Source organism: Schistocerca piceifrons, chromosome 7 (genome assembly GCF_021461385.2).
Source record: "Schistocerca piceifrons isolate TAMUIC-IGC-003096 chromosome 7, iqSchPice1.1, whole genome shotgun sequence".
NCBI lineage: Eukaryota > Metazoa > Arthropoda > Insecta > Orthoptera > Acrididae > Schistocerca > Schistocerca piceifrons.
This window is the reverse complement of record NC_060144.1, coordinates 560,933,628-560,961,595: the sequence shown is the minus strand read 5'-3', so window position 1 is coordinate 560,961,595 and position 27,968 is coordinate 560,933,628. Positions and strand designations below refer to the sequence as shown.

General features: G+C 48.6%; 1 protein-coding gene and 1 non-coding gene across 2 annotated transcripts in view; both read right to left on the bottom strand.

Moving 5' to 3' along the window:
- The window catches only part of LOC124709077 (paired box protein Pax-6-like), a 145,004-nt gene that overhangs the window by 11,940 nt on the left and 105,096 nt on the right, over positions 1–27,968 (bottom strand). The gene's annotated exons all lie outside the window — the stretch shown is intronic.
- On the bottom strand, positions 4,445–4,518 carry Trnak-uuu. Its single transcript has one exon. It is a non-coding gene; the product is annotated as a tRNA-Lys (tRNA).

Here is a 27,968-nt window from a genome sequence, read left to right as displayed (position 1 = left end):
CTTTCATCTTAACTTAACCCTAAAGCGCGGATAATGTATTTTGCGAGGGGGAAAAGAAACACCCGCTTCTGTACAATGGCGTTAGACTCTGGGAGAATCGCTTTGATCGGTGGTATTTGGCCGACAAGCGGAGGAGAAGTGGTAGCGGAAAGTTTGTGATTACCAGAATCTGTCTCATTGTCCTGGGTTAAATTCAAAATTTCTCCGCAGTCTCTCATGGAGTGAGGGCATGAGTCACAGTTGATAGCGAACCCTCCGTTGGCTAGAGACATTAAGCTCGGCGGCGCCCTAACTGGTATTCGAGAGGTGTAGTATGTATTGCTGGCATCAGTTTGCACGTCCGCCTTCTCTTCCTCTACAACGCAGCCCTACATCACGACAGACATCCACACGACACAGGTGCGCATGTGACAGTTCGCAAAAGGACGGAGGAAGGCAAAAGCAAAACATCTCCTTAGGGACCCTGCCTAGGACAGCAATGTTCGATGATTTCACGTACTGCCACCCCCTCCCCCCCCCCCCCCCCCCCCCAACAACTGACTTACGGAGGAAAAAATAGATAGAAGAAAAAAAAGACACAGTCTGCACCAAGAACCATATATACATCGCCAAAGTACGCTGACCACTAATTTTCTTTGTTGACAAATTTGTGACATTTAAAATAATAGCATATAAATAATAAAATTATGGAGAAACAATATTAGGATAGACGTCTTGGCTTTTCCAGACAACTTGGCGATCATATGTCACGACATCCAAACAACGCAAGAGCTAACAGAAACTCTTAAGAAAAAAGAAGAAGGAGTGGAACTCCAGATATAGTTCGAAAAAACAAAGAACATTTCCAGCAGAAATCTGGCGCTCACAGTTGTAAAAACTAAGTCTGGAGCAATCAAGAGAGAGTACGTAAAATACTTAGGCGAAACCATTTAGGAAACGGGCCAGGAAAATAATGGTTACGAAATTGTAATTATTACAATTTCGTAATTACAATTAATTACAAATTAATTACAAATACAACAACAAAAATTACAAAAAATTACGAAATTACAAACTGAAAAGAGCATTCAAGTTTTGAAGAGATTTCGCCAATATAAAATTCATCCCAAAAAAGCTGAACTAGGACACTAAAACAATATCACGAAACCAGAGTGTCTTTATGGGGCTGAGAAACTCATTTAAAATAAGGAGATATTGAAGAAATCCAAACGAGAGAATAAAAAGTAATCAGGAAAATTTTAGGTTCAAATTGTGTAGAAGAAGGAACGTACAGACTAAGAGAAAGTAAAGAAATTGAAAAGTTTACCTACTTGTATCAGGATATGACAAAAGAAGGCTAAAATTCTATAGGTATATTAAATGAATGGCACCAACTGAATTAGCTAGAAACTCGCATAAAGCAAAAATAGAAACAATAAAATAGAGCAGCGCAGTAAAAGAAGACTTGGAAGAAGGAGGAATGACAACTTGATATACCAGTCTAGAGGATATTTAGGCAGGAAATTCACGATTTGATAATTGGCCTGGCAGGAAAACCCAAGAAGACCGGAAGAGCTTGGTCTTTGGAGCTGAATTGAGCCCAATCTATGGGCACAAAGGGAAGCTGAAACAAAACTCTGAAAACGGCCATGTTGTATATCACGTCGCCCAGTAGGACCGATAATGATGATAATAATAATAATAATAATAATAGTACAAAAATTTCATGACCGATTTCGTTCTCTTGAAAATGAGTACAAACAGGTATTGGACGATATGTTATTCGAGCCCGCGCGCTCCTTTAACTTGACTGTGCTTAGAACGCCAGCATTATACCTTTCGCCCAGCCCACCAGCAAAGGAAAGCTTCCTTCCTCACTCACATCAGCGACAGTGTCATACATTGACGACGTAATGACTTGCACGTTCTTACGCCTGAGGCTGTTGGTAGACATCAAGGGCCCTCCAAGATAGGAAATCTGAGACGCAATGCAGAGAGCAGCAGGCAAAAGTGGTAGCGTTTAAGGTACCGGAGCTAAATAGCAACACTGCAGCCCTGAAAATTGCAGGCACTCTGGGCATCTGATAAAGTGGAGAAGTTTCGTTTCAGAAACTTATCTCGTAACTCCGCCGGCCGCCTAGACGCTGTTGTAAGCAGTCACAGTTGAGGATGGCCAGGAAAAGGCACGTTTTAGCAGAGGCAGCAAGCTTGATAGTTGCTCCTGAGAACTGCAGCTTCAGTGGGTTTAGAGACGTTAGATGTTACTACAGCAGCCACCACTCACAAAGGTGCGAGGGCGAGGCCAAGTGATGTAAAACGCTGTTGTTGCTGGCCACAATAGGGGTGGCATTGACGCTTAGCTTTCAGGTGAACGCTGTTGCTACCAAACTTGGGGTTTGTCAACGTAAAGTCCAGAAGCATCCTCATCTACCGAGGAGGCGCAGGACAGGAATCTACACTACTGGCCATTAAAATTGCTACACCAAGAAGAAATGCAGATGATAAACGGGTATTCATTGGACAATTATATTATACTAGAAACGACATGTGATTACATTTTCACGCAATTTGGGTGCATAGAACCTGAGAAATCAGTACCCACAACAACCACCTCTGGCCGTAATAACGGACTTGATACGCCTGGTCATTGAGTCAAACAGAGCTTTGATTGCGTGTACAGGTACAGCTGCCCATGCAGCTTCAGCACGATACCACAGTTCATCAAGAGTAGTTACTGGCGTATTTGGACGAGCCAGTTGCTCGGCCACCATAGACTAGACGTTTCAATTGGTGACAGATCTGCAGAATGTGCTGGCCGGGGCAGCAGTCGAACATTTTCTGTATCCAGAAAGGCCCGTAAGGACCTGCAACATGGGGTCGCGCATTATCCTGCTGAAATGTAGGGTTTCGCGGGGATCGAATGAAGGGTAGAGCCACGGGTCGTAACACATCTCAAATGTAACGTCCACTGTTCAAAGTGCAGTCAATGCGAACATGAGGTGACCGAGACGTGTAATCAAGGGCACCTCATACCATCACGCCGGGTGATACGCCAGTATGGCGATGACGAATACACGCTTCCAATGTGTGTTCACTGCGATGTTGCCAAACACGGATGCGACCATCATGACGTTGTAAACAGAACCTGGATTCATCCGAAAAAATGACGATTTGCGATTCGTGCACCCAGGTTCGTCGTTGAGTACACTATCGCAGGCGCTCCTGTCTGTGATGCAGCGTCAAGGGTAACCGCAGCCACAGTCACCGAGCTGATAGTCCGTGCTGCTGTAAACGTCGTCTAACTGTTCGTGCAGATGGTTGTTGTCTTGCAAACTTCCCCATCTGTGGACTTAGGGATCGAGACGTGGCTGCACGATCCGTTACAGCGATGCGGATGAGATGCATGTCACGTAGACTGCTAGTGATACGAGGCCGTTGGGATCCAGCACGGAGTTCCGTATTACTCTCCTGAACCCACCGATTCCATATACTGCTAACAGTCATTGAATCTCGCCCAACGCGAGCAGCAATGTCGCGATACGATAAACCGCAATCGTGATAGGCTACAATCCGACCTTTATCAAAGTCGGAAACTTGATGGTACGCATTTCTCCTCCTTACACGAGGCATCACAACAACGTTTCACCAGGCAACGACAGTCAACTGCGGTTTGTGTATGAGAAATCGGTTGGAAACTTTCCTCATGTCAGCACGTTGTAGGTGTCGACACCGGCGCCAACCTTGTATGAATGCTCTGAAAAGCTAATCATTTGCATATCACAGCATCTTCTTCCTGTCGGTTAAATTTCGCGTCTGTATCACGTCATCTTCGTGGTGTAGCAATTTTAATGGCCAGTAGTGTAAATGTGGTAGGGCAGAGGCGACCTGGCGTCGCATAGCGTCTCGTCAGACGGGTGGAAGCTTTTTAAGTGCCGATGGATTGATGGGTCGACTATGGGAAGGGAGAAATAGCGCGCCGCCACGATTCTTTAAAAACCGATGTTTTTGTGTTCAGAGGGAGTTCTCAGTCAGATCGCCGGGGCGCCGACTCTGTGTCGCTCGTGGCCGGCCTCGGTAAGCTCCGAGATGTCTGATTTCCTCACTTGGAGTGCTGCTCTAAAGTTTGTACTTAAAATGCTGCTGGTGTTCTCTACTCCTGTCAGCGCTCACCCCAGTGAATTCAGACACCGACTTCTGTTGTGTAACCAATTGCGTCCTTTGCTTTTTGTTTTTTTTTAATTGGCCTTCAGTGTAGTAATTAGCCTGATCTATAATAAGTAGTGTTAATCGGACCGCTGAATTCCACGAGTCTGCTGCTGAAAGCATCCTGTAGAATCCCAAAATCCGCGCCTCTCCTGGGTGCCGTGTGACTGTGTTCGGCGTTGATGCAAGCGATGATTAACTGAAACCCTCAGCTGCCGACAGGTGTTGTTCATATACCTCGATGGGGACACCTGAAAATGTGTGCCCCGACCGGGGCTCGAACCCAGGATCTCCTGCTTAAATGGCAGACGCTCTGTCCATCTGTGCCATCGAGGCTGTCCCCATCGAGATATATGAACAACACTTGTCGGCAGTTGAGGGTTTCAATTAATTATCATTTACTCTAGAGAAGCTGCACGGTCATCAGTGGTGTCTGTTCTTTCGAGAACAGTCACTATCTTCATATATATAGTTAAAGGCTACCCAACCATTGACCTTCGTCTGTGCCAATGCGCACAGGTTGCCCTAACTCTTACGGGAATCGTCACCTAGTGTGCGCGAGTAATGAGTGGATGGACAAATATCTATTAGGTATATTACGTATGTAGAATGTGGACAGTTGGGAACGTGGGTCTCACGGGAAGCAAGCAAGGGATAGGTCCCTGCAGTCGCGCTGTTCATCTGTGTCCTCGGTGGCTCAGATGGATAGAGCGTCTGCCATATAAGCAGGATGTCCCGGTGGGGGCACACATTTTCAGCTGTCCCCATCGAGGTATATGAGCAACACCTGTCGGCATCTGAGGGTTTCAATTAATTATAATTTATTCTAGAGAAGGTGCACGGTCATCAATGGTATCTGTTCTTTCGAGAACAGTTACTATCTTCATATGTATGTTGATACAAGTGATCAGCCTGCTGTCGTGGAGAATTTGTCTTCCTGCATTTGGTTCTCACGGCTCGGAAATTGCAGACTGACCTCAAACCCCCTGTCTTCCCTCTTATCCTGTATCGTGACACTGTAACATACCGATTTCAAAAATTTTTCAATGTTTCGGAAACTTTTAAGCTGGGAGTGTGATATGTATATGTGACATATTACACCCAGAATCTAAAACAAAGAAAAAGGAGGGCTATAGTGACCTTCACCTTTTGCTGAAGTTGGTTTCAAATGACCGAAATTAGTACGCTGAAGCGCGTCGAAATCACAGGGTGTAGCCTCTCCTAGTTAGCCAGGATTGATCCCTGGCTGTAAAGATGCGTCGGATAAAGGCTGAAAATAAGCGCGTCATGTCGTAGAGTAAGAAGCGGATGACGCACGCACCGCCCGGCTGGGGTCTGCTATTAATATCGCACATCGCGAGGTGTGTGGGAGGAGGTGGCTATTGTAAGGGTGAGGCGCCGTGGGGCGGAAGGGGACGGGGGGGGGGGGGGAGCTACCTCCCGCAGGTTCCGCCGGCCCCCCGCGGCTTAATTTCTGGGGCAGACAGCCGGTGTCGGCGCTAATCTAACCCCCCTCCCAATCACCTCTCTCTCTGTCACACGGTAGGGCAGCTCAGCGAGATTTCTGTGCTCATGCAGACGCACTTGGAGCAGAGAGAGCGAGTAGACTACACTGGTGAGTCCTGTTTAACAGCGTGTTGGTACAGCTCTGGAACGCAATGCAGCAGCGATTCTGCATGGCGTAGGGTCACTAGTCCAGGTAAATGGCACCGTAATCCTACGCACACGTCACTCACGCAGTTCCCGTGAACTACGGGCCAGTGGTGTTATGGGCGGGGAGCTGCAATCCGACACTGCCCAAAATGTGGTCCATGCGGTTTAGATCAGGCGAATTCAGTGGGCAAGATATCAATCTAAGCTCGCTTTCGTGCTCCTTGAACCACTCTAACACGGTTCTGACCTTGCTACACGGTCTGTTATCCCGCTAGAAGATCCCATCCACGTTGGGGCAAGTCATCGAGTATAAAAGGATTTGGGTGATTGGAAATAACTTTCGTGTATACGATATTGCAAGGCCTGTGTTGTTCAGAAATACGATGCAACGTTTTTTCGAATATAGATGCGTGACCAAAGGACCTTTGCCTCGTATTTCTGAACAACACAGGCCTTGCAATATCGTATTTATCCGCCGACAACGGGCAAGCGAGTTTCAAGTAAAAATGTCTCCACTTCACGGGAGGTACTACTACGGGGTGTAGACACATGGTTGACAGCATAAGGAAGTTTATGTCTGGCCGGCCTGGCGGTGAGTCGTGCTGGGATAGCCACATGACGAGGTACCGATCACGGTGAGCGGGAAATCGGGGTTCGAGTTCCGGCCCTGCACAAATTTTCATTGTCGTCGTTCCATTATACAGTTGATGTGTATCCAAATTCGCTACTTCACACACATTTAATGTAATTTTTGTGTTCTCCACAACTGTCATGGTGCCTCCAATTACTAACTGGACTCGCATTCGGGAGGACGATGGTTCAATCCCGCGTCCGTCCATCCTGATTTAGGTTTCCCGTGATTTCCCTAACTCGCTCCAGGAAAATGCCGGGATGGTTTCTTCGGAAGGGCACGGCCGACTTCCTTCCCCATCCTTCCCTAATCCGATGAGACCGATGACCTCGCTCTCTGGTCTCGCCCCTCAAACAATCCAACAACCCAACCTTCAATTACTACCATAGTTCTCGTGGAAGCCCCTATGGCGTACCGTTCGTCCGGAAGACGGCATGTACGAACCCGGCCATCGACCAGGCAACACGTTTCCATCGATCCACGGCCAAATCTTGACCTTGTGCCCAGTGTACTTATTCAAAATGGTTCAAATGGCCCTGAGCACTACGGGACTTAACATCTGAGGTCATCAGTCCCCTAGAACTTAGAACTACTTAAACCTAACTAACCCAAGGACATCAGAGGTATCCATGACCGAGGCAGGATTCGAACCTGCGACCGTAGCGCCGGCCGTGGTGGCCAAGCGGTTCTAGGCGCTACAGTCTGGAACCGCGCAACCGCTACGGTCACAGGTTCGAATCCTGCCTCGGGCATGGATGTGTGTGATGTCCTTAGGTTAGTTACGTTTAAGTAAAATGGCTCTGAGCACTATGGGACTCAATATCTTAGGTCATAAGTCCCCTAGAACTTAGAACTACTTAAACCTAACTAACCTAAGGACATCACACACACCCATGCCCGAGGCAGGATTCGAACCTGCGACCGTAGCAGTCCCGCGGTTCCGGACTGCAGCGCCAGAACCGCACGGCCACCGCGGCCGGCTGCGTTTAAGTAGTTCTAAGTTCTAGGGGACTGATGCCTTAGACGTTAAGTCCCATAGTGCTCAGAGCCAATTTTTTTTTTATTTTGCGACCGTTGTGGTCGCAAGGTTCCAGACTGAAGCGCCGAGAACCGATCGGCCACCCCGGCCGGCTGTGTACTTGTAACTGCCACAGACGGCCGCGTGTCTGCTCCGCAGAGCGGGCAAGCCATCGACCTCCACCTAGTGTGATGGAGGCGTGCAAGCCCAAAACCTTGTCGTCTACTCGTGTTTTTACTGTTCTTCAATCACTTTCCGTACATGTTCACGATAGTAGCACGCGAACAGTCGAACAGCTTATTCGTTCCGAGAAGCTCGTTCGTATGCGCTCCGAGCTGCAACAATCCGCCTTTTGCCAGAGTCGCTTACATCAGTGGATTCCCCAATTTGCGCCCCGCATCGTGGCTAGAGTGATGTCCTGCTCGTCTCTGCTCCAAGTACAGACTTTCCTTGCCGTATAACACGTCCTCAGACCAACTTTAACAGTGGAAAGTATTTGTTTACAGCCTTTACAAAATAGATACGTGTTTCAAAGTGTTACTGTCCTTCAGAGTAGCCGTCAGCATTCTGTATGACGCGTTGCTGGCAATGTGGAAGTCATAGGGTACCCTAAGTTGGTTGGTTGGTTGGTTGGTTTTTGGGGGAGGAGACGAGATAGCGAGGTCATCGGTCTCATCAGATTAGGGGCGGATGGGGAAGGAAGTCGGCCGTGCCCTTTGAAAGGAATCATCCAGGCATTTGCCTGGAGCGATTTAGGGAAATCACGGAAAACCTAAATCAGGATGGCCGGACGCGGGATTGAACCGTCGTCTTCCCGAATGCGATACCCTAAGTAGCGCCAGTTGTGCTGATAGTTCGAGTGGATCGATGAATATCGGTGAAAGCTCTGAAGCGAACGGCATGAATTGATTCCTTCATCTGATGGCAGTTTGTGTTCCAAAAACGAACACCTCAGAGAAATAAGCATCGAAATTTGCTGTAGGACCCGCACGTCATTTAGTAGAACAATGCTCGGGTGCACATGGCGAAAGTTGTGACATTTGTTCCATCGATGATGGCTGCGAAGTGCACCAGCCACACTCGCCAGACTTGATCCCTTGTGACTTCAACCTGATTCCTAAGATGATTGAATCACTTCACGCCCTTCGCTTCAGAGCTGTTACAGAGATTCGTCGGGCAACAGATAGCTCCAGTCGAACTATCAGCACAACTGGCGCTGCAAAAGGGCATGCTGCTACTTCTACATCGCTGGCGAGTTTGTACACAATGCTTGGTGACTACCTTGACGGACAGTGAAACATGTACAGGGTTATTACAAATGATTGAAGCGATTTCACAGCTTTACAATAACTTTATTATTTGAGATATTTTCACAATGCTTTGCACACACATACAAAAACTCAAAAAGTTTTTGTAGGCATTCACAAATGTTCGATATGTGCCCTTTTAGTGATTCGGCAGAATCAAGCCGATAATCAAGTTCCTCCCACACTCGGCGCAGCATGTCCCCATCAATGAGTTCGAAACCATCGTTGATGCGAGCTCGCAGTTCTGGCACGATTCTTGGTAGAGGAGGTTTAAACACTGAATCTTCCACATAACCCCACAGAAAGAAATCGCATGGGGTTAAGTCGGGAGAGCGTAGAGGCCATGACATGAATTGCTGATCGTGATCTCCACCACGACCGATCCATCGGTTTTCCAATCTCTTGTTTAAGAAATGCGGAACATCATGATGGAAGTGCGGTGGAGCACCACCCTGTTGAAAGATGAAGTCGGTGCTGTCGCTCTCCAGTTGTGGCATGAGCTAATTTTCCAGCATGTCCAGATACACGTGTTCAACCGTTTCTTCGCTCACTGCAGGCCGACCCGTTGATTTCCGCTTACAGAGGCATCCAGAAGCTTTAAACTGCGCATACAATCGCCGAATGGAGTTAGCAGTTGGTGGATCTTTGTTGAACTTCGCCCTGAAGTGTCGTTGCACTGTTATGACTGACTGATGTGAGTGCATTTCAAGCACGACACACGCTTTCTCGGCTCCTGTCGCCATTTTGTCTCACTGCGCTCTCGAGCGCTCTGGCGGCAGAAACCTGAAGTGCGGCTTCAGCCGAACAAAACTTTATGAGTTTTTCTACGTATCTGTAGTGTGTCGTGACCATACGTCAAGGAATGGAGCTACAGTGAATTTATGAAATCGCTTCAATCATTTGTAATAGCCCTGTATCTATTTTCTATGTTCAAATGTGTGTGAAATCTTATGGGACTTAACTGCTAAGGTGATCAGTCCCTAAGCTTACACTACTTAACCTGAATTATCCTATGGACAAACACACACACGCATGCCCGAGGGAGGACTCGAACTTCCGCCGGGACCAGCCGCACAGTCCATGACTTCATCGCCTTAGACCGCTCGGCTAATCCCGCGCGGCATCTATTTTCTATAAACTGTAAATAAATACTTGGCAATACTAAAGTTCCAACCGTTGTGTATGGTCATTTAGTGTGATATATCTAGGACGGAGCAATCCCAAATTTAACAATTTATTGCCGGCCGCGGTGGTCTCGCGGTTCTAGGCGCGCAGTCCGGAACCGCGCGACTGCTACGGTCGCAGGTTCGAATCCTGCCTCGCGCATGATGTGTGTGATGTACTTAGGTTAGTTAGGTTTAAGTAGTTCTAAGTTATAGGGGACTGATGCCACAACTGTTAAGTCCCATAGTGCTCAGAGTCATTTTTTTAACAATTTATTGGCCGAGCATCAACAGGTAAACATCCGAATATTGAATAAGCTTAGCTGCAGCTGTTGTAAATCCTTTGTCAAAGGCACGACCGGTTGCGTAATTTAAGTTACATCATCAGGTTCAAATCTTAGAAAATCGAAGAAAGAAACAGTAAACGATATTACGCAAAGACAATACCGCAGTGATAAAGTATCCGTAAGACTAAATACCATCTTCGTGGTGTAGCAATTTTAGTGGCCAGTAGTTTAGAAGTGTGGAATGCTAGAAATGAGTGACTGAATATACAGGTGGGATGCTGCGTCATTTCGAGAAGGACCTCGGCTGTGATGCCGGGACGGGCGGCTGATTTCCTCTTTACCCGCAGAGCGCGTTCCAGCTCTCGAAGTCGGACAATAGGAGCACGCGCCGTGGCGACCGGCCTTAAACGCCACTCGGGCGCTACACGGCCCGCGCTGACATTGTAGCCGGCCCGGCCTCCCGGCGAGAAGTGCGCCGCGACTGTTTGGAGTCGCGTGCGCTTTGTGGCCGAGTAACTGGCGGCTGGCCCCGGCCAGGCGGCCGCTGGAGCGCCGCGTCGCCTCGCGCTGCGGCCTTCTCCGGTCCGGTCCCCCGCGACGTGGCCTGGAGAGCCCTCGACGCGCTGACAGTGATTGGCACCGCAGAGAGCTCTGCAGGCCCGGCGACACGTCACTCAGCCCATTCTCCTCCGCGCGCTTTGAATATCGAAGACGCCGAGACAATGGCGCGGGCCATGGGAAAGCGAAACGCCAATGGACCCGTTAGCGGCGCAGTATTGAAGGAGCCGGCCGATACGGCGAGCATTGAGCCGGTCCGCGGGGGGGCGGCCTGCCGGCTTTGTGACACCGGCCGCCAACGGCTGGGCACCGCGGGACGGGAGTGCTCCTCCAGCAGGCCGCGCTATCCGTTTCCCGCCGTCGCCGCCACTCTCCGCACCGACGACGAGCACTGGCTTTCGTGTATCAGGGGAAAACATCAAGGTCGCGAGGGGAGGGGAGACTGCTTTATCCGGGGGTAGCAATACACATTTAATTATCAACTGGAAAAGTCGGCCTGCAATTAATGAACCTGGTGACGGTCTTTGTTATGAGATGATGATGACGATGACTATGGATTTTAAACAGATTAAACATATTTGGTCATCGATCACTCATTCACTCGCCAAGACGGAATGTATACACTCCATCTGTTCTCGTCCAGCCGAGCGGTCTGAGGCGCTGCAGTCACGGACTGTGCGGCTGGTCCCGGCAGAGGTTTGAGTCCTCCTTCGGGCATGGGTGTGTGTGTTTGTCCTTAGGATAATTTAGGTTAAGTAGTGTGTAACCTTAGGGACTGATGGCCTTAGCAGTTAAGTCCCGTAAGATTTCACACCCATTTTCTCGTCTACAGTAGGTCTCGTGTGCAAGTGTGAGAGATTTTTCTAAATGTAAACAAAGCTTCTGACATGATGTTTTCTATTGCCTTGACCCTGCAGATTTTCACCCTGCAGCGGAGTGTCCGCTGGTATGAAACTTCCTGGCAGATCAAAACTGTGTGCCGGACCGAGACTCGAACTCAGCACCCGTCTCCTACCTTCCAAACGTTGCAGGACCTCTCCTGCGAACCTTGCAGAACTAGCACTCGGGAAAGAAAGGATATTGCGGAGACATGGCTTAGCCAAAGCCTGGGGGATGTTTCCAGAATGAGATTTTCACGCTGCAGCGGAGTGTGCGCACGAGAGCTTCTGTACAGTTTGGAAGCTAGGAGACGAGGAACTGGCAGAAGTAGAGCTGAGGACGGGGCGTGAATCGTGCTTCGGTAGCTCAGATGGTAGAGCACTTACTGCGGAAGGCAAATGTCCCGATTACGAGTCTCGGTCCGGCACACAGTTTTCATCTGCCAGGAAGTTTCATATCAGCGCACACTCCGCTGCAGGGTGAATATCTCACTGCAGAGAAAGAAACTTGGGGAACATTCATGAATGGTTGTGAAAAGTCTATGGACCATCTGCTGGGCACGGAGGGTGATGTCATCAGAAGGCGGTTGGGCGGAGCTCCACGGGGGTCACACCGATGGCCCTGACCTAGCCCTCTCCAACTTCCACTTGTTTGGGCCATTAAAGTATTTCATTCGTGGAAGATATTTTGAGGACGATGAGGAGTTGGCTCACACAGTGAACCACTGACTCCGCCACCACGACAAGATTTGAAACAGACAGGGCATACACGCCCTTGTTTAGCGCTGGAGGAGGGCCATAGAACGGGACAGAGATCACGTGGAAAAATAGGGTGTATAGATGAAACACTATTATTTCGTGTGTGTAATTCTCATTATATTCAATAAAGAAATGTTGGAAAAATGCGATGCATTACTTTCAGGGTAACCTCGTTGTAAACCAGTGTACATACAAGCGGTCATGGCAATAAAAAAAACTTCATATCAGAAGCTTTCTTTACACCGAATTAATTGATCGCTTTCCATCCGCCGACAATATTAAGTATTTAGAGTTTTTCTAAATGTTCGCACAGCGTGTATCTGAGCTGGGACTTGGGTACCAGCCCAGTCTTTACCTTGTGGGATGTGAAAACAGCTTAAAAACGAGGTCCAGGTTGGCCAGCTCAGTAGCCCCCATCGTTAATCTGCGAGCCGGATTCCATCCGGGTAAGGTTCGTCTCCCTGTCCCCTTCTGCAAGCTATGCTGGCGAGCGGTGGTCTTTTCTACACATTCACTGTCATACATTGTGACATTAGTGTCAGACATCGCTAGGCGCTAGTGTTTCGTTTTACTGTCACTGTTTAGTGGTTATGTGCTTGTGACCACAGGCTACATTTACTAGGCAGGAGAGCTTTCTGTTTTGCTCACTGAGAAGGTGCGTTCGTGATGTGGTCTCAGGTACCTGTTTTTTTTTCTGCAAAAGGCAGTCAGAGAACCTCATTACGAGATACGAACCTCCTCAGGGGAGTGGGCAGTTTTCACGGAAGCTGGCCTCCAGCTTGATCCGTGCTTTTGTGGGCAGAGCCGCCGGGACCTGCCCTTGCTAATGGCAGAGGCCACTGTGCCGCCACTGCCATCCCCACAGAATAGCTCAGCATGATATTTTTGCCTTTTCCGTATGAACATCAAAGGACGAGGTGCTACAGTGTCATCCAGCCAGTGTGAGAAAGCTGGCTGCTGTCACTCCAAAAATTGTGGTATGTCCAATCGAATGTCTCGCCCTCATCACAGTGCTTGGCACGATGGAGCTGACCAGTGGAGGAGACAAGTGCCCCGGACCGGAAACAGCCTGTCGTGTCCCACTGACGTGTCCTGAGAGGGAGTGGAAGGACTGCGTTGGTGCGCGTCAGAGAACTTACTTGGCATGAGGTCTCGGTGGTGTGGGCCGCCAGCTCCTCACCGCTCCGTTGTAGAGAAGGCTGCAGGGTGAGTCAGAGTACGGAACTCGGATAGGATCTTAGGGAAGCTTTCACGTATGAACACTCGATGTATAGAACGATTATACTGGAGGTACCCCTGGCACTTGTGATTTAAATAAGATTCTATATACAGTCTCCAATGATTGTCTATCTGGCTATGCAGTTGCCATCCCTAACTTCCCAAACCTAAGTCCTAATACAACAGAGGCGAGCGCACCAGGCTAAGTGTCAGCTGTGTCGATTCAGCCTAACTCCCTACTTGTTGCTGTGCTCAATACTCTCCTGCAACTCTTGCAGCATCCCGACGCCGACTAACGTGGACCGGCGTCCTAGGTACCTCACTCCATCACTGTCCTTCGATCTAGCGGCTATCCGCTTTTATAGGGGGTAGTGCACCCGGCACCACTTGTTCTAGAAGGTTCTAGCAGCCCCGAACTTTGAGCCCTGGGTAGGCTAGTCACGCGGCAGCATGTGATGCCTACGTGATGAACTAGCCATTCTCCACTGTTTGCTGCGTCCAAGGGTTGCCACTAACTGTGCTTGAGCCTCGTGATACTGCATACTCCGCTCTTGTTAAAATGGCTCTGAGCACTATGCGACTTAACTTCTGAGGCCATCAGTCGCCTAGAACTTAGAACTAATTAAACCTAACTAACCTAAGGACGTCACACACATCCATGCCCGAGGCAGGATTCGAACCTGCGACCGTAGCGGTCGCTCGGCTCCAGACTGTAGCGCCTAGAACCGCACGGCCACTCCGGCCGGCTCCGCTCTTGTTAGTCGAGTACACATTACACATGAGATAGTCTGGTCACGTCCTCCTCGCTTGATCTGTAGCAATAATTTTCCAGCCTACAGCCTACATGATTTTAATTCTATCTTCTACTATCCGCGACAAGCCTTGTGTTTGCTATGCATTTTGTACACCAAGATAGGGAAATTTCTGCTGTGTACCCCTATTTTCTCATGTTTTAAGAGATATTGTCGTCTGTCACGTTGGCAGTGGCACCGACTTGTAAAATATTTTGAAAAAAAAATGTTCAAATGTGTGTGAAATGTTATGGGACTTAACTGCTAAGGTCATCAGTCCCTAAGCTTACACACTACTTAACCTAAATTATCCTAAGGACAAACACACACACCCATGCCCGAGGCAGAATTCGAACCTGCGACCGTAGCAGTCGCGCGGTTCCGGACTGAAGCGCTTAGAATCGCTCGGCCACCGCGGCCGACTAACTCGAGGCATTACAGTGACATGCGAAGTCTGCAGTCATAAAGCATGTACAACTTTGGGTCCGCATGGCACGAACAACACAGGAAACATGTCGCTTCGTGGTATGTTGCCATGAAGGCTGCGACAGAGTAACTGCGTCTTACGACACTTCAAAATTATCTTTCGGGGTAGAACTACAAATATTCTTCAGGTCTCTACCATTCTATGTAGCAGAGGCGGTACAGATAAAACCCGACAAATGATAGCTAGTGCAGAGGCGTACAAGCAATCAATCAACTCTCGCAAGATCTGTATGGGACAAGTAGAAACTTTAATATACCATAAAGAAATACTCTGCCACTTACATCACAGGATGTAGATGCTGCTGATAAGGGACAGTAAAAGAGATGATGTATTTTGAGTGTTCTGAAACCGTCTGATAGGCTTCAATGATTATCCGTGATATTGTTTAGCACGAAAAGCTGCCTTAAATTGACACCACCTCGCCACAGCCTGCATATTATTGTTTGCTGTTTATTTGGCACGAAGATCGTACTAACAGACTGCAGCTTAGCCCAAGGTTTAGTGACGGTCTGTAATGAAGCGAAGCTAACGAATGTGCTGTGATAAGAAACTGTTGTTTGGAGTAAACGTACAGTGACAGACTTAGCAGCCGCATAGCCTGAGACTTAGGTTAGAGTGGAAAGTGATAGATTGGCGGAGGGTTGGCTAAGCCAATGAGTCTGTGTCTTGAGAAGAATCTCGACTGTAGTTACTGAACCGTTCGAGTAGTGATTGACAAGTCAGAGATAAGACGCTAAGCAAGTCCCACGTTACTTTGCGTTGTAATTTTGTAAAGTTTTGGTGATGTGGCAAACACGTTACGCTGGCAGGTTTCAAACTACGCGTGACCGCGGTGCTTCGAACGGTCCCACAAGAAGCGTCTGCTGATAGTCCCCGACAGCCTTACGACCGATGTCAGAAGCGTACTGTGTTAATAGTGACCAGTAAAGGTATCTTGTCTATAGCTCTTGTATCCTTTATTGTCTGAGACCATTCACCACAGTTTTCAGACGCACCTTGTGTATTAATTGTGGACAATAGTAGCCCTACAACAGTCCCACGGAGTAGGCTCCGAATCAACTGTTACGTCTGAAGAATTCTCTACGTTGGAGAAATAATAGCGACGTTCTGCTTATCAACTGCCGATGAAACACGTACACTTCTGCTCTTCGTTTCTTTCTTCGAGAGAGAGAGAAAGAGGCGGAAGGGAGACAAGGTTTAATTCGATGAGTAATGTGAGGGGGTCGCTTGCACGGACACTGGTACTTGGACAAGGTAAGCTGCACCTGCCCGACGCTTGTGGTGCTAGAACACTGGACCTCGCTCCGCAGTCCGGCGCGCCCCGTTATTAGCTGAGAATGCCAATAACAAGCAGTTATGGCCCGTCTCCGTCACAATGCCCTTTGTTCCGCATTCACATCACCCCCTGTCCCGCTAAATTCACACACATTCTCTCTCTCTCTCTCTCTCTCTCTCTCTCTCTCTCTCTCTCTCTCTCACACACACACACAAAGCGCGCCCGAGACAGACTCGGCGCTAAACATCCTCCCTTGTCATGAACACCTGAACTATCGCTGTCGCAACATAACACCGATAACTACATGCACAGCCGTGTGGATTTCTCACAGTTGACGTTGCTCTCATGACATTACTCTGAACCACTGATAAAAGCATTTCCACTAGGCTACTACGTGCCCGCAAGAATTTTAGCTTCCATAACGCATACCGAAGAAAACGTTCGTTTCCTAATGTTATTCGTCTTATTTTATGCAGAGGAAGGCACTCTCAGTCTTAATTTTGTGAAGTGTATGTGGTGTCAGTAAAAGCAGAGTCAATTCACATGTTATTTTAATGAAGTTCCGGCGTTAACGGAAGACATAGTTTCGGTCCGGATTCCAAAGTTTGTGCCCCATCGATAGATCCAATTAACCTGGTGCTACAATCCGTTTACAAGGATTTAACAGTGACGAGAAACGAAAAACGTGCTAGTGAACACAGTCGCTGCAAATACCAATTACAGGTAAGAACGTCGGTGACGGAGGAGATAAGTACCTTGGAAAAAACGACATTCCGCTTGCGGAGGCGGTGGCTGACTTATTGTAAGGCATTACTTTTTAATTTTTCACACAATAACTTTTTTCTGAGCCGCGCGGGATTAGCCGAGCGGTTTAAGGCGATGCAGTCGTGGACTGTGTGGCTACTCCCGGCGGAGAATCGAGTCCTCCCTCGGGCATGGGTGGGTGTGTCTCTCCTTAGGATAATTTAGGTTAAGTAGTGTGTAAGCTTAGAGACTGATGACCTTAGCAGTTAAGTCCCATAAGATTAAAAAAAATACTTTTTCATGACACAGTTATAACCGGTTTCGGCCTTCAAAGGCCATCTTCAGATGATATGGGTGCCATTTGCTGGACAAGTATTCATGCGTTGACAATGCATGAACACTTGTTCGACAAATACCGCCAATAGCATCTGAAATCGCCTTTGAAGGCCGAGACCGGTTATAATTGTATCATAAAAAAGTGATGGTATGAAAAAACAAAATGAAATACCTTATAAAAAGTACCTTCTTAAAACAGCGTTACATCAAAAATGATTTGAAGTAGATAATGCCGTTACGTCCAGACGTTCGCATTGAGTATGTAAACAACTTACAGCGCTGTAGTGCGTACTTCAGTACGTAAAATGGAGCAAGTACTACATATGGTGAGAACTGCCAGATATGCACCCCATTAGGCTAGTTTATGTGGAAATGCATGAAAACGGAAGCGTATTCTCTCTCTCTGTGGAGAAATTAGTTTGTTGGGGGGGGGGGGGGGGAAGAGCACATACACTGTCAGAAGAAAAAGAAAAATGCACCACGGAAGAATATTTGAATGGGATGGAAATCTGTAGATGTGATGAACATAGAGAGACAAGCAACTGTTTACAATTTCAGAAAAAAATCGGATAATTTATTCAAGAGAAGGAGCTCCACGTTTTCTGCACGTCAATACGCCATAGATACACCTCTGATCCTTATGTAAGCAGTAATTCGGCTTGGGAAGGATCGATGAAGTTTTTGGATATCCTCCTGAGGGACCAATTGGTCCACTAGATCGTCAAACTTCCAAGCTGGTTGTAGAACAACATTCGAATCAAGCAGCAGAAACTGTCGCCGTGTGTGGGAGGGCATATTCCTGAAATGTAAGCCCAGGGTCTGCCATGAAGGGCCTGACAACCAGAAGTGAGGGTTTCATAGCAGGACCCCTTTGGTTATCATCCGCCGCACTCTTTCAGCACAGCAATACGTCGATATTCTAGGCTCCATTTTGTTGCGCTTCATGTCAAGCCATTGTAGGCTCACATTTCAGCAGGGCAACGCCCGCCCAGACGCGACAAAAGTTTCCACTGCTTGCCTTCGTGCTTGCCAACCAAGTCTTACCTTGGGCAGCGAGGTCGCCGGACCTCTCCCCAACTGAGAACGTTTGGAGCATTATGGGCGTGACCCTCCAACTACTTAGGGATTTTGACGCTCTATTGCGCCATTTGGACAGAATTTGGCACGATATCCCTCAGGAGAACATCCAAGAATTCTATCAGTCAATATTAGCCGAATAACTGCTTTCATTAGGACCACATATGGACCATCGAATTGACGAGTTGCTGAATTTGTGTAGCTTTCCCTCTTGAAAGACGTATGTATTCATTACCACCGATGGCGAGGCATGACAGAATCTCTGACCAGAGAGTTATTTATCGTTAGCTGTTGCTAGTCTGCGCTTGACCGCGCGAGACGACAGTGCTAGTGTGTAGCGAGTCGGCTGAGGGAGTAGTCGGAGTCTGTCTGCAGTAGTAGTCAGTCGACAGTAGTAGCGAGTGGACGGTTGTACTGAGCAGGCGTCGGCAGGCGTCGGCGGCGTGCTCTTCTCGCGACTCTGGTCAGGATTGTGGTGGACGATGAGTATTGTTGTAGAAGGTAATGAAGCAGCAGTGCGCACATCTAGTGATGTATGTTAATTGTAATTAATTTGTTCAAAAATATGCCCCAATAATAATTTTTTATATAGTAACTCTTTTAAAGAAAAACATTCATTTCAATTTAAAGAATATTTCCTATGCATTTCCTCCAAGAATCAAAATTAAATATACGCCAGCATTGCACGAAGCTGTGTTGATAGATAAGAGCAGATATAGATGCATTTTTTATTGAGGTAGGAATTTTGCTTTTGTTATTCAGAATACAGGGCCGAAGGTCAGCGCTGCTGTCCTTATAAAGTTTATCAGGTTTAATTATTTCTGTTGAGATGTTAGATACGGTTCATGGTTCATTATCTAATTAATATTATTGTGTGGTTCTTTGGTTCCACTTTGCATTATTATTAAACATCATTTTTGTTGGGAGGTTACACTTGGCTCCATTTTCTTGCTTTATATTTAATATTTCTGCGGGGAGGTTACACTCTTCAATCCAGCATTGCTACCTTTTTCTGAAATAGTAATTATTTGTTTGTCTGCACATGTATATCACATCTACCGATTTCCATCCCATTCGGACAATTCCTTTGAGGTGCTTGATTTTTTTGTTTTAGATTGTATATACAGTATGACCCACGTAACTCTATGACCTTATACATGGTGGTGGGTGGTCCATTGATCGTGATCGGGCCGATCCTCTCACGAAATAATCGTCACACGAGAAATCTACAAAGAACGAAACCAGATGGCGCTATGGTTGGCCCGCTAGATGGCGCTGCCATAGGTCAAACGGATATCAACTGCGTTTTTTAAAAATAGAAACCCCAATTTTTATTACATATTCGTGTAGTACGTAAAGAAATATGAACGTTTTGGTTGGACCACTTCTTTCGGTTTGTGATAGATGGCGCTCTAATAGTCACAAGTGTGTAAGTACACTGCTGGCCACCGTAAATGCAACACCAAGAAAGACAAGAGGTAGCACAACAAAATTTATTTTGTAGATAACATGTTGACCGAGTATCAAATGATTACGTTTACAGACGTCTGTGACATGTGGTTCCTGCCAGAATCAGTAGCCAGAGTAGCCGCCATTGTTGGAGATCACCGCTGCCACACGTCTCGGCATTGAGTCAAAGAGACGTTGGATGTGTTCCTGGGGTACAGCAGCCCAAGCAGCTTCCACACGTTGGCAAAGATCATGTGGTGTGGCAGCTGGGGATGTAATCTGGGTCACTCGTTGAGCAACCATGGGCCACATGTTTTCTATCGGCGAAAGATCCGGAGAGCGAGCCGGCCAGGGAAGCAATTCAATCTGGTTATTGACGAAGAACCTTTGGACAATGCGTGCCACGTGTGGTCGCGCATTATCCTGTTGAAATATGGCTGTGGCCGAGTCCTGAATGTAAGGAAGGACAACTGGCTCCAGCACCTCGGATATGTAGCGCCGGCTATTTAAAGTACCGGCAATGCGTACTAGAGGCGTGCGAGAGTAATATCCAATACCGCCCCATACCATAATACCCGGTGCAAGACTAGTGTGGCGGTGCATAATGCAGCTGTCCAGCATCCTCTCTCCACGGTGTCTCCACACTCGAATCCGACCATCGTGGTGCTGCAGACAGAAGCGTGCCTCGTCAGTAAAGACAACGTCATTCCATTCTGCCGTCCACATCCGTCTGTCATCACACCATTGGCGACGGAGACGTCTGTGGTTCTGCGTCAATGGTAGACGAAGCAATGGACGTCTTGCGGACAGACCACTCTGCTGTAAACGGCGTCGAATGGTACGCGCAGACACTGGATGATGCGTTACAGACGCAATGTGCTGTGCTATGGTTCGGGATGTCACTGAGCGATCCGTCACTGCCATGCGCACAATTTGCCTATCAGCACGTGCAGTGGTGCACCGAGGTGAATGCCATCGACCATGTCGGTCCGTCGTACCCTCCTGCATCCAACGGTCACATATCCGCATTACAGTTGTTTGGTTTCGTCCAACACGACTAGCAAATTCTCTGTATGATAATCCACAATCTCGGTAAGCCACTATCCTTCCTCTGTCGAACTCGGATACTTGATCAAACGATGTTCGCTGTTGTCTACGAGGCATAACTGATCGTCTTGTGAAACAACCACAAGGTAAACACACGTGCCGAACGTACACCCGTCGAAATCGCCAAGCCTTAAATGGCGCTATGAGGTGGCGCCACAGGCGCGCGTGATGTGCGTCTGCACTGAAATTCTAATCAGTTGCATATCTCATCGCTGCAAACCCATGGTGTAAATTTCACTTGATTCGGATGCTTCCTTCAGGGTGTTGCATTTACGGTGGCCAGCAGTGTACGTGGCATCACGTAACATTCCGCCAGTGCCGACGGTATTTGCTTCGTCATATATAACCCGTGTTATAATGAACCGTTTATCAATTGCGGAAAGGTCGATATCGTTTTGATGCACGGCTATTGTGATCAAAATGCCGAACGGGTGTGTGCTATGTATGCTACTCGATATCCTGGGCGACATCATCCAAGTGGCCGGAATGTTCGCCGGGTAGTTCCGTTGTTTAAGGAAACAGGAAGAGTTCAGCCACATGTGAAACGTCAACTACGATCTGCAACAAATGATGATGTCCAAGTAGGTGTTTTAACTGCTGTCGCGGCTAATCGGCACATCAGTAGCAGACAAACTGTTCGAGAATCGTGAATCTCAAAAACGTCGGTGTTGAGAATGCTCCATCAACATCGATTGCACCCGTACCATATTTCTATGCACCAGGAATTGCATGGCGACGACTTTGAACGTCGTGTACAGTTCTACCACTGGGCACAAGAGAAATTACGGGACGATGACAGATTTTTTGCACGCGTTCTATTTAGTGAGGAAGCGTCATTCACCAACAGCGGTAACGTGAACCGGCGTAATATGCACTATTGGGCAACGGAAAATCCACGATGGCTGCGACAAGTGGAACATCAGCGACCTTGGCAGGTTAATGTATGGTGCGGCATTGTGGGAGGAAGGATAATTGTCTCCCACTTTATCGATGGAAATCTAAATGGTTCAATGTATGCTGATTTCCTACGTAATGTTCCACCGATGTTTCACTGCATGGCAGAATGGCTATGTACTTCCAACATGATGGATCTCCGGCACATAGCTTGCGTGCGGTTGAAGCGGTATTGAATAGCATATTTCATGACAGGTGGTTTGGTCGTCGAAGCACCATACCACGGCCCGCACGTTCACCGGATCTGACGTCCCCGAATTTCTTTCTGTGGGGAAAGTTGAAGGATATTTGCTATCGTGATCCACCGACAACGCCTGACAACATGCGTCAGCGCATTGTCAGTGCATGTGCGAACATTACGGAAAGCGAACTACTCGCTGTTGAGAGGAATGTCGTTACACGTGTTGCCAAATGCATTGAGGTTGACAGACATCATTTTGAGCATTTATTGCATTAATGTGGTATTTACAGGTAATCACGCTGTAACAGCATGCGTTCTCAGAAATGATAAGTTCACAAAGGTACATGTATCACATTGGAACAACCGAAATAAAATGTTCAAAGGTACCTACGTTCTGTATTTTAATTTAAAAAACCTACCTATTACCAACTGTTCGTCTAAAATTGTGAGCCATATGTTTGTGACTATTACAGCGCCATCTATCACAAAGCGATAGAAGTGGTCTAACTGAAACATTCATATTTCTTTACGTCCTAAACGAATATGTAATAAAAAATGGGGGTTCCTATTTTAAAAAACGCAGTTGATATCCGTTTGACCTATGGCAGCGCCATCTAGCGGGCCAACCATAGCGCCATCTGGTTTTCCCCTTCAGGCTAGACAAGTTTCGTTCTTTGTAGTTTTTTCGTTTGATGCTTATTGCGTGAGATACACTCCTGGAAATTGAAATAAGAACACCGTGAATTCATTGTCCCAGGAAGGGGAAACTTTATTGACACATTCCTGGGGTCAGATACATCACATGATCACACTGACAGAACCACAGGCACATAGACACAGGCAACAGAGCATGAACGATGTCGGCACTAGTACAGTGTATATCCACCTTTCGCAGCAATGCAGGCTGCTTCCTCCCATGGAGACGATCGTAGAGATGCTGGATGTAGTCCTGTGGAACGGCTTGCCATGCCATTTCCACCTGGCGCCTCAGTTGGACCAGCGTTCGTGCTGGACGTGCAGACCGCGTGAGACGACGCTTCATCCAGTCCCAAACATGCTCAATGGGGGATAGATCCGGAGATCTTGCTGGCCAGGGTAGTTGACTTACACCTTCTAGAGCACGTTGGGTGGCACGGGATACATGCGGACGTGCATTGTCCTGTTGGAACAGCAAGTTCCCTTGCCGGTCTAGGAATGGTAGAACGATGGGTTCGATGACGGTTTGGATGTACCGTGCACTATTCAGTGTCCCCTCGACGATCACCAGTGGTGTACGGCCAGTGTAGGAGATCGCTCCCCACACCATGATGCCGGGTGTTGGCCCTGTGTGCCTCGGTCGTATGCAGTCCTGATTGTGGCGCTCACCTGCACGGCGCCAAACACGCATACGACCATCATTGGCACCAAGGCACAAGCGACTCTCATCGCTGAAGACGACACGTCTCCATTCGTCCCTCCATTCACGCCTGTCGCGACACCACTGGAGGCGGGCTGCACGATGTTGGGGCGTGAGCGGAAGACGGCCTAACGGTGCGCGGGACCGTAGCCCAGCTTCGTGGAGACGGTTGCGAATGGTCCTCGCCGATACCCCAGGAGCAACAGTGTCCCTAATTTGCTGGGAAGTGGCGGTGCGGTCCCCTACGGCACTGCGTAGGATCCTACGGTCTTGGCGTGCATCCGTGCGTCGCTGCGGTCCGGTCCCGGGTCGACGGGCACGTGCACCTTCCGCCGACCACTGGCGACAACATCGATGTACTGTGGAGACCTCACGCCCCACGTGTTGAGCACTTCGGCGGTACGTCCACCCGGCCTCCCGCATGCCCACTATACGCCCTCGCTCAAAGTCCGTCAACTGCACATACGGTTCACGTCCACGCTGTCGCGGCATGCTACCAGTGTTAAAGACTGCGATGGAGCTCCGTATGCCACGGCAAACTGGCTGACACTGACGGCGGCGGTGCACAAATGCTGTGCAGCTGGCGCCATTCGACGGCCAACACCGCGGTTCCTGGTGTGTCCGCTGTGCCGTGCGTGTGATCATTGCTTGTACAGCCCTCTCGCAGTGTCCGGAGCAAGTATGGTGGGTCTGACACACCGGTGTCAATGTGTTCTTTTTTCCATTTCCAGGAGTGTATTTGGCCCTGTCACGATCAATGGACGAACCTGTATGTCGTAGAGTTAGGTGAATGACCATATATTATGGAGTTGGTGTGAGGCTTTTCCAGTGTTTTTCACAGCACGTGGTGTAGGTACATAGCGGCCGACGATCAACCGCTGAGCCCTGAGAGCGGCCGTCGGCGTCGTCGTCGGGGTTTGTTTACGTGAGAGTGGAGGACAGTAGAGTCCCGCCACGAGCTGTGCGGCGGGCGTGAAGCCGGCAGAGGCGAGGCGAGGCGGCAGGCGGTCGGGCGCCTGCCCTGCCCTGCCGTGGCCTGCCCTCGTGCCGGTGCTCTGCTGCTGCCACTGCGCTGCCGGCTGTGGAGGTCCGGGGGACGGCGGCATGCATTATGTATCCGGCGCGCCGCTCGATAGCGCGGCCTGCCACCTCGGCTCCCGCAGGAAACGCCCCCTTCTTCTGGCTGTCTGGCGCTGCCCGCCGCTGTGGAAATCAGCCGACGCAGCCTCCTCACTGCCAAGGGCGGGCAGCGCCGCATACAAACGCGCCGGCCTGTCTGTGGCGACCGTACTCGCCGCGAGTGGGAATCGCCGACACACCCCCGCCAGTAGAGGCCTTCGAAATGTCCGGAAGTAAACAATACCGACACTCGGGCATAAACAGTGCAAACATCCTTCGTCGATATTGTCCACCTACAGCGAGTCTACAGCTCGAGATAACAGTGGGAGGTGGAAGCACTTTCGTGGCTGGAAGAGGGAAGAACAGGTGAAAGTGTTTGTGGTCATTTAGGGCTGTGCTATCACATATCGATACCAGCCCACACGAATGGATACGCCGGTAAAGGAAATACGCTACCGGCCATTAAAGTTGATACACCACGAAGATGATGTGCTACAGACGCGAAATTTAACCGACAGGAAAAAGGTGCTGTGATATGCAAATGATTAGCTTTTCAGAGCATTCACACAGTGTTGGCACCGGTGTCGACACCTACAACGTGCTGACATGAAGAAAGTTTCCAACCGATCTCTCATACACAAACAGCAGTTGACCAGCGTTGCCTGGTGAAACGTTGTTGTTATGCCTCGTGTAAGGAGGAGAAATGCGCACCATCATCTTTCCGACTTTGATAAAGGTCTGATTGTAGCCTATCGCGATTGCGGTTTATCGTATCGCGACATTGCTGCTGGCGTTGGTCGAGATCCAATGGCTGTTAGCAGAATATGGAATCGGTAGGTTCAGGAGAGTAATACGGAACGCCGTGCTGGATCCTAACGGCCACGTATCACTAGCAGTCTAGGTGACAGGCATCTTATCCGCATGGCTGTAACGGACCGTGCAGCCACGTCTCGATCCCTGAGTCAACAGATGGGGACGTTTACAAGACAACAACCATGTGCACGAACAGTTCGTCGACGTTTGCAGCAGCATGGACTATCAGCTCGGAGACCGTGGCTGCGGTTACCCTCGACGCTGCATCACAGACAGGAGCGCCTGCGATGGTGTACTCAACGACGAACCTGGGTGCACGAATGGCAAAACGTCATTTTTTCGGATGAATCCAGGTTCTGTTTACAGCATCACGATGGTCGCATCCGTTTTTGGCGACATCGCGGTGAACGCACATTGGAAGTATGTATTCGTCATCGCCATACTGGCGTATCATCCGGCGTGATGGTATGGGGCGAAATTGGTTACACCTCTCGGTCACATCTTGTTCGAATTGACGGCACTTTGAACAGTGGACGTTATATTTGAGATGTGTCACGACCCGTGGCTCTACCCTTCATTCGATCTCTCTGAAATCCCACATTTCAGCAGGATAATGCACGACCGCATGTTGCAGGTCCTGTACGGGCCTTTCTGGATACAGAAAATGTTCGACTGCTGCCCTGGCCAACACATTCTCCAGATCTTTCACGAATTGCAAATGTCTGGTGAATGGTGGCCGAGCAACTGGCTCGTCACAATACGCCAGTCACTACTCTTGATGAACTGTGGTATTGTGTTGAAGCTGCATGGGCAGCTGTACCTGTACACGCCATCTAAGCTCTGTTTCACTCAATGCCCAGGCGTATCAAGGCCGTTATTACGGCCAGAGGTGGTTGTTGTGGGTACTGATTTCTCAGAATCTATGCACCCACATTGCGTGAAAATGTAATCACATGTCAGTTCTAGTACAATACCCGTTTATCATCTGCATTTCTTTTTGGTGTAGCAATTTTAATGGCCAGTAGTGTAGAAGTTTCCGTTCGACGCCGATAGCCGTCGTGGAGGATCGAGTGGGTCCCAACGGCGCTCGCTCGCTCCAGCGGCTCCGTCCCACAGGCGGCCTCTGCCGCTGCCGCTGCCGCTGCCGCTGCCGTAGAGGACGGCCCGCTCTGCCCACTTGCGCTCGGAGTCACTTCACCGTGTGGCGCTACACAGGCGCCGTCTAGTCGGGGCTCCGACACCACACCTCGTGCTTTAGTGCTGAGAGACTCCTTCTTGTTGGCACTGATGAGTTCGACTTCGTTTCTTGTTGCATAATCCGTAATAAGCCTTCGTACACTTGGAGGAATATTAAGTTACGTAAATCTTCTGTTTACAGCGTTAACTCGTTCGCTAATAATTTCTGCTCCCGCACTACTCTGTAGCTCTTCTCTCCCTCACTGTGTTCAAAGTAGCACACAACAAGGCCAATAAAAGAATCTTATGTGAACAGTGCAGCCATACATTCCATCCATTAACAAGACCACTGCCACCCAGTTAACTTCTCAGCGTAGTAATAAGTTATGTGTCGCCAACTGACAGGTTGCATCAAACACACATTACTGCGGAAGAGAAAGCTCCGATTGCCGCCTCGTCCTAATCGCCGCGACAGCAGCTGAAACACCTACCTGGGCATCATTACTTGTTGCAGGTCGTGGTTGACGTTTCACATGTGGCTGAACACTTCCTGTTTCCTTAAACAACGTAACTATCCGGCGAACGTTCCGGACACTTGGATGATGTCGTCCAGGACACCGAGCAGCATACACAGCACACCCCTGTTGGGCATTTTGATCACAATAGCCATACATCAACACGATATCGACCTTTTCCGCTATTGGTATACGGTCCATTTTAAAACGGGTAATGTATCACGAAGCAAATACCGGCCGCACTGGCGGAATATAACGTGATACCACGTACTTATACGTTTGTGACTATTACAGCGCCATCTATCACAAAGCGAAAAACGTGCTCCAACTAAAACATTCATATTTCTTTACGTACTACATGAATATGTAATAAAAAATTGCAGCGCCATCTGGCGGGCCAACCATAGCGCCATCTGGTTTCCCCCTTCAAGCTAGACGATTTCGTTCTTTGTAGTTTTTTTCGTATGATGCTTATTTCGTGAGATATTTGCCCCGGTCACTATCAATGGACCACCCTGTATACTTCCCAGCCCTGATGTATGTCGGCGGCAGTAGGATCGTTCTGTAGTGTGCCCTAAATGCTGCTTCTCTAAATTTTCTTAGCAGAGTTGTGCAAAAAGGACGTCTTTCTTTTACGGATATCCACTTGAGTTCACGGAGCATTCCCGCAACGCTCGAGTCTTAATCGAACCTGCCGCTAAAAGATCCAGCAGCACGCGGTCTAATAGCTTCACTGTCTTACTTTAATACGAACAAGTCACCTTTACTCCGTCTCTTTTATAGGTCAGCTACACTTTCCTACAATTCTCCCAATAAACAGAAATCAACATTCCTCCATCTCCACTACCGCCCTTACGTTCTCATTAAATTTCATCTCGCTTACCCATACAGAT